Source organism: Arvicanthis niloticus, chromosome 20 (genome assembly GCF_011762505.2).
Source record: "Arvicanthis niloticus isolate mArvNil1 chromosome 20, mArvNil1.pat.X, whole genome shotgun sequence".
Lineage (NCBI taxonomy): Eukaryota > Metazoa > Chordata > Mammalia > Rodentia > Muridae > Arvicanthis > Arvicanthis niloticus.
The window spans coordinates 32868621-32878016 of NC_047677.1; the positions used below are offsets into that span (position 1 = coordinate 32868621).

The following is a 9396-nucleotide window of genomic DNA, read 5'->3' on the forward strand; positions in this document are numbered from 1 at the left end:
GATGTCCAAAAATGACCAGCTACATACTTATCCTTACAATTAAACAGCAGCTCCCAACCCTCTGAACCCAAGGAACAGGCAGAGATACTTCTGTGTGTTTTGGTGTGGTCTAAAGCCTCTGCTTCGGAGGTACAGAGGTACACGGGGAGGACGCCGCACGATAACCACTGACTAACTGAACTGAAGTCCGTGCTCACTTGGAACGTGAGGCTTTTGTCTCTACGTGCAGTGTTTAGTCCACACTGCATCTCCAAGTATGCCGCAATACTCTTGGCAAAACCACACTAAAATCATAAAGGCACGTTGATGGGAAGAGAAAGACCGTGATCTAGGTAAATCTCTCAGGATTGGAAAATAAGTCTCAGTGATAGTGTAGAGCCAGCAGGGAGCCCGCAATGACGTCACAACTGCAACTATTGGTCTGAGACTGAATAAAGAGAGATTTGGTTGTGTCTTTCCAATTAATAGATAATTTCTATTATCCTCCCTGGGTGTTGAGCATGTGTTTTAGACAAACTGTCAGTCAGTTCTTGCCTCCCAACTAAGTGGATTCCAGAAATTGAACTCAGGTCTGCAGGTAGCAAACACCCTTATCTGTCAAGCCATCTGACCAGCTTGCACCGGAGGGTCTTATGCATCTTCCTGAATTACTAGGGATAGGTGGAAAAACCATAAAAATGGGAAAGTTGGGGCTCAGTTCAAGTGACCCAGAAACTAATACCAGAACTTACTTTTGAGACCAAATATACACCAACATATATATAATGATTTTTGCCTAATTTAGCATTGATTACATATTATTTAAAGTGGATGCAACTTTAAATAACTCACATTCAGGTTCGCCTTATATTTTTAATGCTACTGAGCTTGCTGTATATAGACTAATTTTTTTTTAAAACTTTAATATGCCAAAGTACACCCAACCCTAATTCCTAAATAAATGTGTTACAATTCGCTGACATTGTAAAGGCTCAATGGCAAAGTTTGGGGAAGGAAAAGATTAACTAAGTTTATTTTACAATCTGGATGAAAAAATAACTTCAGGAAAGTCAATAGAATTCACTACGATCTCACTGGCCCTGGCGAAGGCAGCTCCCGGTTTGGAGGAGCTAAGGCTATGTCCTGATGGTCCCCTCTTTGGAACTTCTGTGACTGCTGGGTCACGGAATCATGGGTGCCCTTCCTGTACCAGACATGGTGCTGTCAATCTTCTTAACTCGATATCCAGGTCTTTTAAGATCCGTAAAAGCAATTGAAAATTTGAAGTTGTGTGCCTTTCCTTCTGGCTTCTGGGCTTTACTAAACTTATCACTATTCTCAAAGTTGCACTCGGTATAGATCTGCAGCTCGCTCCAGGTGTTCCCGAGGGAGAATTTGTCCACTCGATGGTGGCGGAGAGCCGCAGCAGGAGCAAGTAGATCTTCTCGAGGCTTCTCTGGCTCCTTCTTAATTTCCTCCTGGGTAACGCGCGATTCCACAGCCACGCGCGATTCCACAGCCATCTTCCTCCTTCATTAGGGAGATGTTCGCCCTTACCTCTGACCCCTGCAGCGAGCATGAGCTATTCATCCTAGACTACTTATTTTTGACATTAGAAATGCCCCGTGTTGTAAAACTAGTTTAGTTTAGTTACAGAGAGAGCGAATCTAAATTAACTGGACCCAGAGGTTAAAGGAAGGGGCCTTTGGCTTCTGACAGAATAGCTCACATTTTTGAAGGAGAGCCAACACCCTTAAAGAAGGCGCATTTGCATTCTGCATTCAGTATAACAAACAACAGAAAACACAGTTTATAACCACTTCCCTTTTGAATTTGCTTTACCGAAGTCAGTCTTAAGTACGGTGGTTCCCTCCCACCCTTTGTTTTGCTGCCCCTGGGATGGTGCTTGACCACAATGAGGGCACCACTGGAAGACGTAAGAGGACTGATTTGAAAATGTCACAAATGCTGTTAATAAGCCCCCACTGACATAAGAGATTTATTAATTAATCCTGCTGGCAATCAAGTCCCCCGCCCCACCCCCCGTGTTGAGGCCTTTGTTTCGTAGGGAATAAATGTAAATCGTGAAAAAAAGGCAGATAAAAGACATTTCTGAATATTTTAATTTTAAAATGAAATAGCAAAAATGTAAATATCACCAGAGAGTTGCCAAATATGTAGGCCTTTATATGTTCCTCCCCCCGCCCCACCCCTGCCTCCGGCTCAACAGCTCTGAGGGGAAAAAAGCCTTTAGTCATAGAAAGTTATCTTATTCACAGTGATCTCAATTCCATGCTAAGTCTTCAGCTATAATTTAATCTACACAAATCACAACCAATTTATTTTAAAGATTTAAAAAAATAATAATGAAGTTTTCATGTTCTGTAGTGAGTCTTTTGGCCTGTGGTAGAAGATTCATTTTATATCTGATGTTAAATTGACTTGGTTTTCACAGTTAGTTGCTCTCAATTACAACAAAGCGACAGAGTGCACATACATACACAACAAAACACAAAGATATAAAAATAAATGGTTTATTTGGGTGAAGGGGCTGGAGGTCTTAAAAGACCTGGATATGGAGACCCAGAACTGCAGTAGATGGATTGGTTTGTGGCATTGCATATTACTTACCTGAAGTCTACCATCATTATCTTTAATCAGGCCTGGCCTATAAATCAAATTTATCCTTAGGAATTTGCTTTGCCGTATAATCACCCCATTGGTATTTCATTTACCATCATCATCTACATACAACAACAACAACAACAAAAATAAAGTTATTCTCTGAGATACCACACAGTTAATCTTTTACTTTCATTTCTGTTACTGTGATAAAATACTCTGAACCAAAGCAACAAGGAAGGAAGGGCTTTACGTGTCTTGTATTTCCAGGTTACTGTCCCAGGTGACAGGGAGATCAAGGCAAATGTTTGAAGGGGTCACCTTATATCCACAGTCACAACTGTGAGAAATGGATGCATCCATGATGACTGGTTTTGTTTCATCTAGCCTTCTCCTGCCATGTATAGTTCAGGACCCCCTGACTAGGGAATAGTGTCACCCACAGTGGACTGGGTCTTCCTACATGACTGAACAAAAAAATCCCCACCTCCCAGAAATCCTTACAGCCAACCTGATCTAAATAATTCTTCATGTAAAACGTCTTTCCAGGCAATTGTAGATTGTGGGAATTTGATATTTAAAACCAATCACCACAGTTGACCTGTGAATAACTCTTACAGAAAGTTCCTAGTCAGAAAGCGCTCTTAAAATATGAGAAGAAAGACAAATTTTTATTAGAGGACAAAAGAAAGTAAGATCAAAACTCTTTGTATGCCTTAGAACTTGCTGGAATATTGCTTTTATCCTGAATATCTTGAAAAAAATTTCTGATACCTATAATTAAAAGCTAATAAACTTATGCCTTGGGTGAATTTTTGGAAGACTTCACTCAAGAGTTGAAAGGAAAAAATACTACCAAAGATATTTTTTAAATGGATCTCAGAAATTCATCAAAAGAGACTTTTAGAACCTGAAGTGAAGGTGATATGGTCCCTGTAGATTGGAAATCTTCTGCTTAGGTAGATAGGCTCAAGGTGAGTTTGGGGGGTATGTAGATCCAACAAAAACCTCAAACATTTTTAAAAGAAATGGATTCTGTGTGTGTGTGTGTGTGTGTGTGTGTGTGTGTGTGTATGTGTGTGTGTACAGCTAACAGAAAAGATATATAGAATGACTCTCCATTTCAGCTATCAGATGTGGCTTGAATGGTAGAGGCACTTGTCACCAAGTCTGGTGACCCGAGTTCAATTCCTGGGACTCATGTGATAGAAAAAGAGAAACCATTTCTATAAGTTGGCCTCTGACCACCACATGTGTGTCCCACCCAATAAATAAATAAATAAATAAATAAATAAATAAATGTATAAACAATAAGAAGACTCTTGATTTAAACAATATGGCATCTCATTCTTCCCCAAGCAGGGCTCATCTCTAACAGGTGCCTATAAATGTACTTCAGTGGAACTGAAAAAAAAAATCATATGAGAAGAGGGGAGAGAGAGGGAGAGAAAGAGAGAGAGAGAGAGAGAGAGAGAGAGAGAGAGAGAGAGAGAGAGAGAGAGAGAGAGAGAGAGAAAGAGAGAGAGAGAGAGAGAGAGCTTATTTATAGACCTGTAGAAGAACCGTTACAACTAACCAAGCAAGAATAGGCCAGCCAGAATCAATTAAATAGTAATCTTCATCTAGACGGGGCCAATATAGACCCTGGCCAATCTAGTCAGCACATATTCCCGCAACTTCTAAAATATCCTATACAAGCAGAAGAAAATGAACTTGATGAGGATGAATAAACATACTGATTTGCTAAAGAAATGATATTGTTTCCTCAACACCGCTAAGAACAATTGCCAAATGCAGAAAGCACAGTGTTTGAGCTCAGGTGGTAGAGTGGGTTCCTAGCTCTGGCTCCCAGCGCTACATAAGCCTGGCATGATGTAATCCTGTAATCCCGTTGCTGGGGAGGTGGAGGCAGAAGAACCACTCACTCTCAGGTTACATAGTGAGTTCAAGGTTAGCCCGTCTCAAAAGCAAAACCCAAACAACAGTAAAACAACTCCCCCCAAAACCAAAATCCCTCCCATTGCTTTGGTAAGAGTAGGTTAAGAAAATGGCATTTTTACCGGACTGCATGTCATCAATGAACAGTTAAAGCAGGCAAGCCTCAGACATCCTGGACTCATGTAATATCCTTCAACAGTCACCAATGAACTGAAGTTCTGATAACCAGAATCCACTTTATTTCACGTGCCTATAACTTTTAAAAATACATAGGCCACCAATGAGAAAATGAGTAAAAGCTCAGTTTTCCCAGGTCCTACTTCAAAGGAGCATTGTTGAAAGCAGCTCAATCGCTTGCCTCCCAGTGATGAAACACACTCAGCACGCACCGTTACCGTCGCTCTCTCAGCCGAGGCGGGCTACAGTGCTGTGACTCTAAAGGGATGAATGTCAGAGAAAATGGGCAAGATTTTCATCTCCAGCTTTCTCTCACGAAACTGAAATAATCAGCATGGAGGAAGGGTTCTTTGTTGTAGGCAAGAGCAGCTAGGTTATTAGCTTCTTGGTGGCACACAAATCAAAAAGGATTTTTTTCCCTATGGTTCTTCAAATTAGCTAATCTGTTTAACACCTTTACTTAGTTTCATCATATGCCAGGCTATAAAACCCTAGAAGCTATTTTTAGAAATATATATATTTAATATAATATATTTATATATAATATATATTTAATAAATATATATTTAATATATGTATGTACACACACACACACACACACACACACACATATATATACCAAAACAACAACAAACAAAGCTGGCCTGGGTCTTGTAAATTAAGGACAGAGTCAATATCGGAAAATGACTTATGTGAAGTAAGATCACCAAGGTGCTTGTCTTTACCTGTATACACTGTTGAGACTGTTAAGACTATAGGGTCTTTGAAAGTTAGACTAAATGCATCTTGCATTATAATAAAGCTGCAATCTGATGGGACCCAGGGTATGGTAGTAGTTTGAAAATGTCTCTCTCTCTCTCTCTCTCTCTCTCTCTCTCTCTCTCACACACACACACACACACACACACACACACACACACACACACAATCTTTGGGGTAGGCTGGTAAGCATGGCCTTACCAGTTGGGAACGTATGTCATTGGAGGTAGGCTATGATGTTTCAAAGCCCTTACTATCCCAGCTGGCTCTCTCTACCTCCCACTTCCCAATCAGGATGTGAACTCTCAGCTGTACATGTGACAATGGTTTTGCTACACTCTCCTGGACTCCAGCCCTCTGAAACTATCATCCCAATTAAGCACTTTCTTTTGTAAGTTGTCTTGGTCACAGTGTTTTGTCACAGTAATAGACAATGAACTAATCTGGCAGCTGCTCAGTCCATGTACATCTACCACAGCATCTCAAACTGATGCTAAAGGCCCAGGGTTTTCTTGGAGAAGTGTTTATTTTCAGTCCACATCGGAAGCCTGAAGAGGTTGGTTGTATTTAGCAAAGGAACGAGCAGTAAGCACTGCGATGGGGCAGATGAACTTGCCATCAAGAATGGAAGCCAACCAAACAAAAAGCTTTCTTTCTTCCATGTTATTTTATCTGGGACTACTATACCAGAAGATGCTGCCCACACTTGAGATGTGTCTTCTCACACCTCTTTAGGCAATTAAGACAATTTCTCAGAGACACACCCACCAGCCAACTTCATATAGACAATTCTTTCTTCCTCTTTGAGACTTCTCTTCCAGGTTACTCTAGATTGTGTCAAGTTGATAAAAGTAACCCACATCTGAAATTTCTTATTAATGGGTACCTGGCCAAGTTACATAAATTTATTCCATCATGGCCTAGGTATCCTAGGAAGTGCTGCGGATGGCTTGAGCTGGCCTAAGGCACAGGAGAGTTGAGCTAATCTGCTTATGATCCTGATTCAGGGCTTTTCTGTGTCTTGGGAATCCCTTTTGGAATACTGCTGAGTAGCTTAGCTTTGGGAAGGTGATGAAATTGAGGTTATATTATTGTTATCTGATGTTAGTGAATCAAATATACCTCTGTAGTGGTCAATAACATGAGAGTTGGTCATTAAAATGGTCCAAAAGGGTGGTTTTTAAGCATACGTAGCTAACTTACATTGGACCACTCCTCCTTAAATTATAAACATGGAAAATATGGTAGCCGGTTTGTTCCATAAGCCAGTCTCAAGGATGATTTGTCTGGTTTCTAAAGTTTAAAGGCCTTTAGAAAACTTTTTCCAACTATTAAGATTTGCCAATCATTTCTTCTTGTCACTCCCAGTTTTACAAATGGTTATAAAGAGAACCCAATGGGGAAACTCAATGTCAAGATTAATGCCCCACTTATTTGTATAAGTAAGCTCGGTGGTTCATTTATCAGCTCCCACTAAGTCGCATTAACTGCTTCTCTGGGTTGTAAATCATTCTTATTAAGCCGTGGGGATTTCAGGAGGAAGTCTGGGCATGCTAGCCAGGGAGACGGTAACTCACCCCAAATGTTCTTAAGCCAGAAGGTTCTGGATTCACCTCATCTTTAAATAAAAACCTCATAAATGCCTCATTTTTACAACATTCATTGTTTTTATTTTAGCGAAAATAAATACTCCATTTCACAGCGGCAAACAGAAAACTTACTAAGGTCTTTAAATTTTCATAATAAAAAGGATGGATCTCTTCCTTTTAAATCCCTTTAGAGCGCATGTCCATCTCCTACTGGTTGCTATCTTCCAGAAAGCCAAGCTTAGTCAAAGACAAGAGTGCTCACTCCCTATAGTGCTCCTTAGATGATTTTTTTCATGGAGATGGAAAGTTCCTCACTGGAGCTATCATGATGCATGGTACAAGACACAAAAAGGTGCTGTGCTCACTAGAAAGCTCTTAACTGCAAATAGGGCTGAGCCCTGGAAGCACATTCCAAACCATTCATTGTCCTTTGTATACATGTATACATCCGCTGTGCCCCCTCCATGTCCGATAACTCCGGCTAACATTCTGTGGGCAAGCATGACCCCATTCATTCTGCAGAGCGGTGAATAATTCATATCGTAAGTTTTACCCTGGGCTAGATACATTAACATCAGGAGGCATTCAAGGAGAGTCATTCAGGCAACAAAATGGCCATTCATGCTTTCGATGTGAACCATTGAATCTTGCCAGTTGAGTTAAAGAATGAATAAAGTCAATTCATCAGACATCTCCCGAGCATCTGTAACACGACTGCCATGAAAAAAAAAAAAAAAAAAATTCCATTCTTGGAGTAGTCTTACCTGAGGTGAGAAACGCCAGTCATTGCAACTTGGAGCAAGTCTGAACTGGTTGGTAAAGGAAGGTGGTTCAAAGCATCCCGACTCCCTTTGAGCACAAAGGTCTGTCTCATCTTGTTCCTGGACCCCTTCTTCCCTTTCTTCTTTAACCACCCACCCACCCACCGTGAAGAGAATGGCTCAGGGGTAGCTGGCTTCACTTGACAGTAACTAACCTTTGTTTGGAGATGAGGGGCTTCATTATGCTTGGCGAGGACTGGCTATTGCTGTCCACTGGTTGCTTTTTAAGGCACAGAGAAGGGTGTGCGTGCATGCCTTTAAGAATTCCTTTGCCAGGGCAAAAAGGCAGCATTGCATTGATGTTCTGCTTTGACCTCTGCAGAGACTCCATTGAGGAGTGTCTCCTACAGACACCTAAGCAAGCCAAAATGCCCTCTCAAAAGGGTCTCCAAAGAGAATCAAATTTTCCCCCAGAAGATGCAGTAGAAAAGAGAGCATTCCCCACAGGACAAATATTCATCTTTCCCAACCAACTCCCTTCAATCATCTGGCTCAGTTTTTCCACTTCAGGAGTGGGAGCCCCTGCCTATGTTACCATTATATCTGCAAACTGAGTCCTGCCTGTAAATCTCAGACTACTATATGAGAGGTTTCTGGGAGAAAGGGGTAGCTGGACTCAGCGAAATATTCATGAGAGGGAGAAACCCAAAGTACCAGGTTGAAACGACAAATTGCCATTACCAAAATGTTTGATCGCCTCTCTCACGTTATATTTCTGTACTGCCTTCTTTCAAAATTGTACATTCAAGGTAAACAACCCTCATAGATGGTCATTAGGCCTTCTGTATTCAAAACTGGAGAGTTTCTGAGGTATGAATTCCATAGATGAGAGAGAGAGAGAGAGGAGTATTTTAGGTTAGCGTTGTCTATTGTATTAACACTCTCACTGTAAGTTTCTTTTGAGATTTATTTTTATCTTATTGTAAGAATGTCTTGCTTATGTATCTGTCTGTGCATCACACACATTATCTTCCTAGACTAGATAGAAGAGGGTGTTGGATCCCCTGGAACTAGAGTTACAGATGATTGTGTTGAGAATCGAACTTAGGTCCTCTGGGAAGAGCAGCCAATGGTCTTAACCAATGAGCCATCTCAGGACTTCCAACACTCACATTTTATAAATGAGGCCCAGTTAGGATAGAGGAACATGCTCCATTAACGAGCCCAACTAAAACTTGATCGTGAACATGAAAGTGTTCTTTGGACTACCCTACTATGCAGACAGATAATGATGGAATCTTTGGGGTAGGGTTGGCAGTATGTTAACTATTTATTCCAGGTTTTTCACTAACATGTTTTTCCAGACATGCCCTCTGCTCACTCTTCTTACCTCCATCCCTAGCCAACAAGGTTCCTCCCCATGCCTTGTAACAGCCAGTTATGACCAAAGACACAATGTAGGTAGGAGAGGCATATGCCCAGAGAGAATGAGTGATGAATTAAACAGTGAAATTTTCTTTTCAGAAAATGTTAATTTTTTTTTTTTTTTTAACATGAACCTTTGTGTCGCT

The 9396-nt window shown here is 40.9% G+C and overlaps 1 pseudogene; it reads right to left on the reverse strand.

Moving 5' to 3' along the window:
• Positions 1-1062: 1062 nt before the first annotated feature.
• Positions 1063-1558, reverse strand: LOC117724242 (histone deacetylase complex subunit SAP18 pseudogene; annotated as a pseudogene).
• Positions 1559-9396: the final 7838 nt, after the last annotated feature.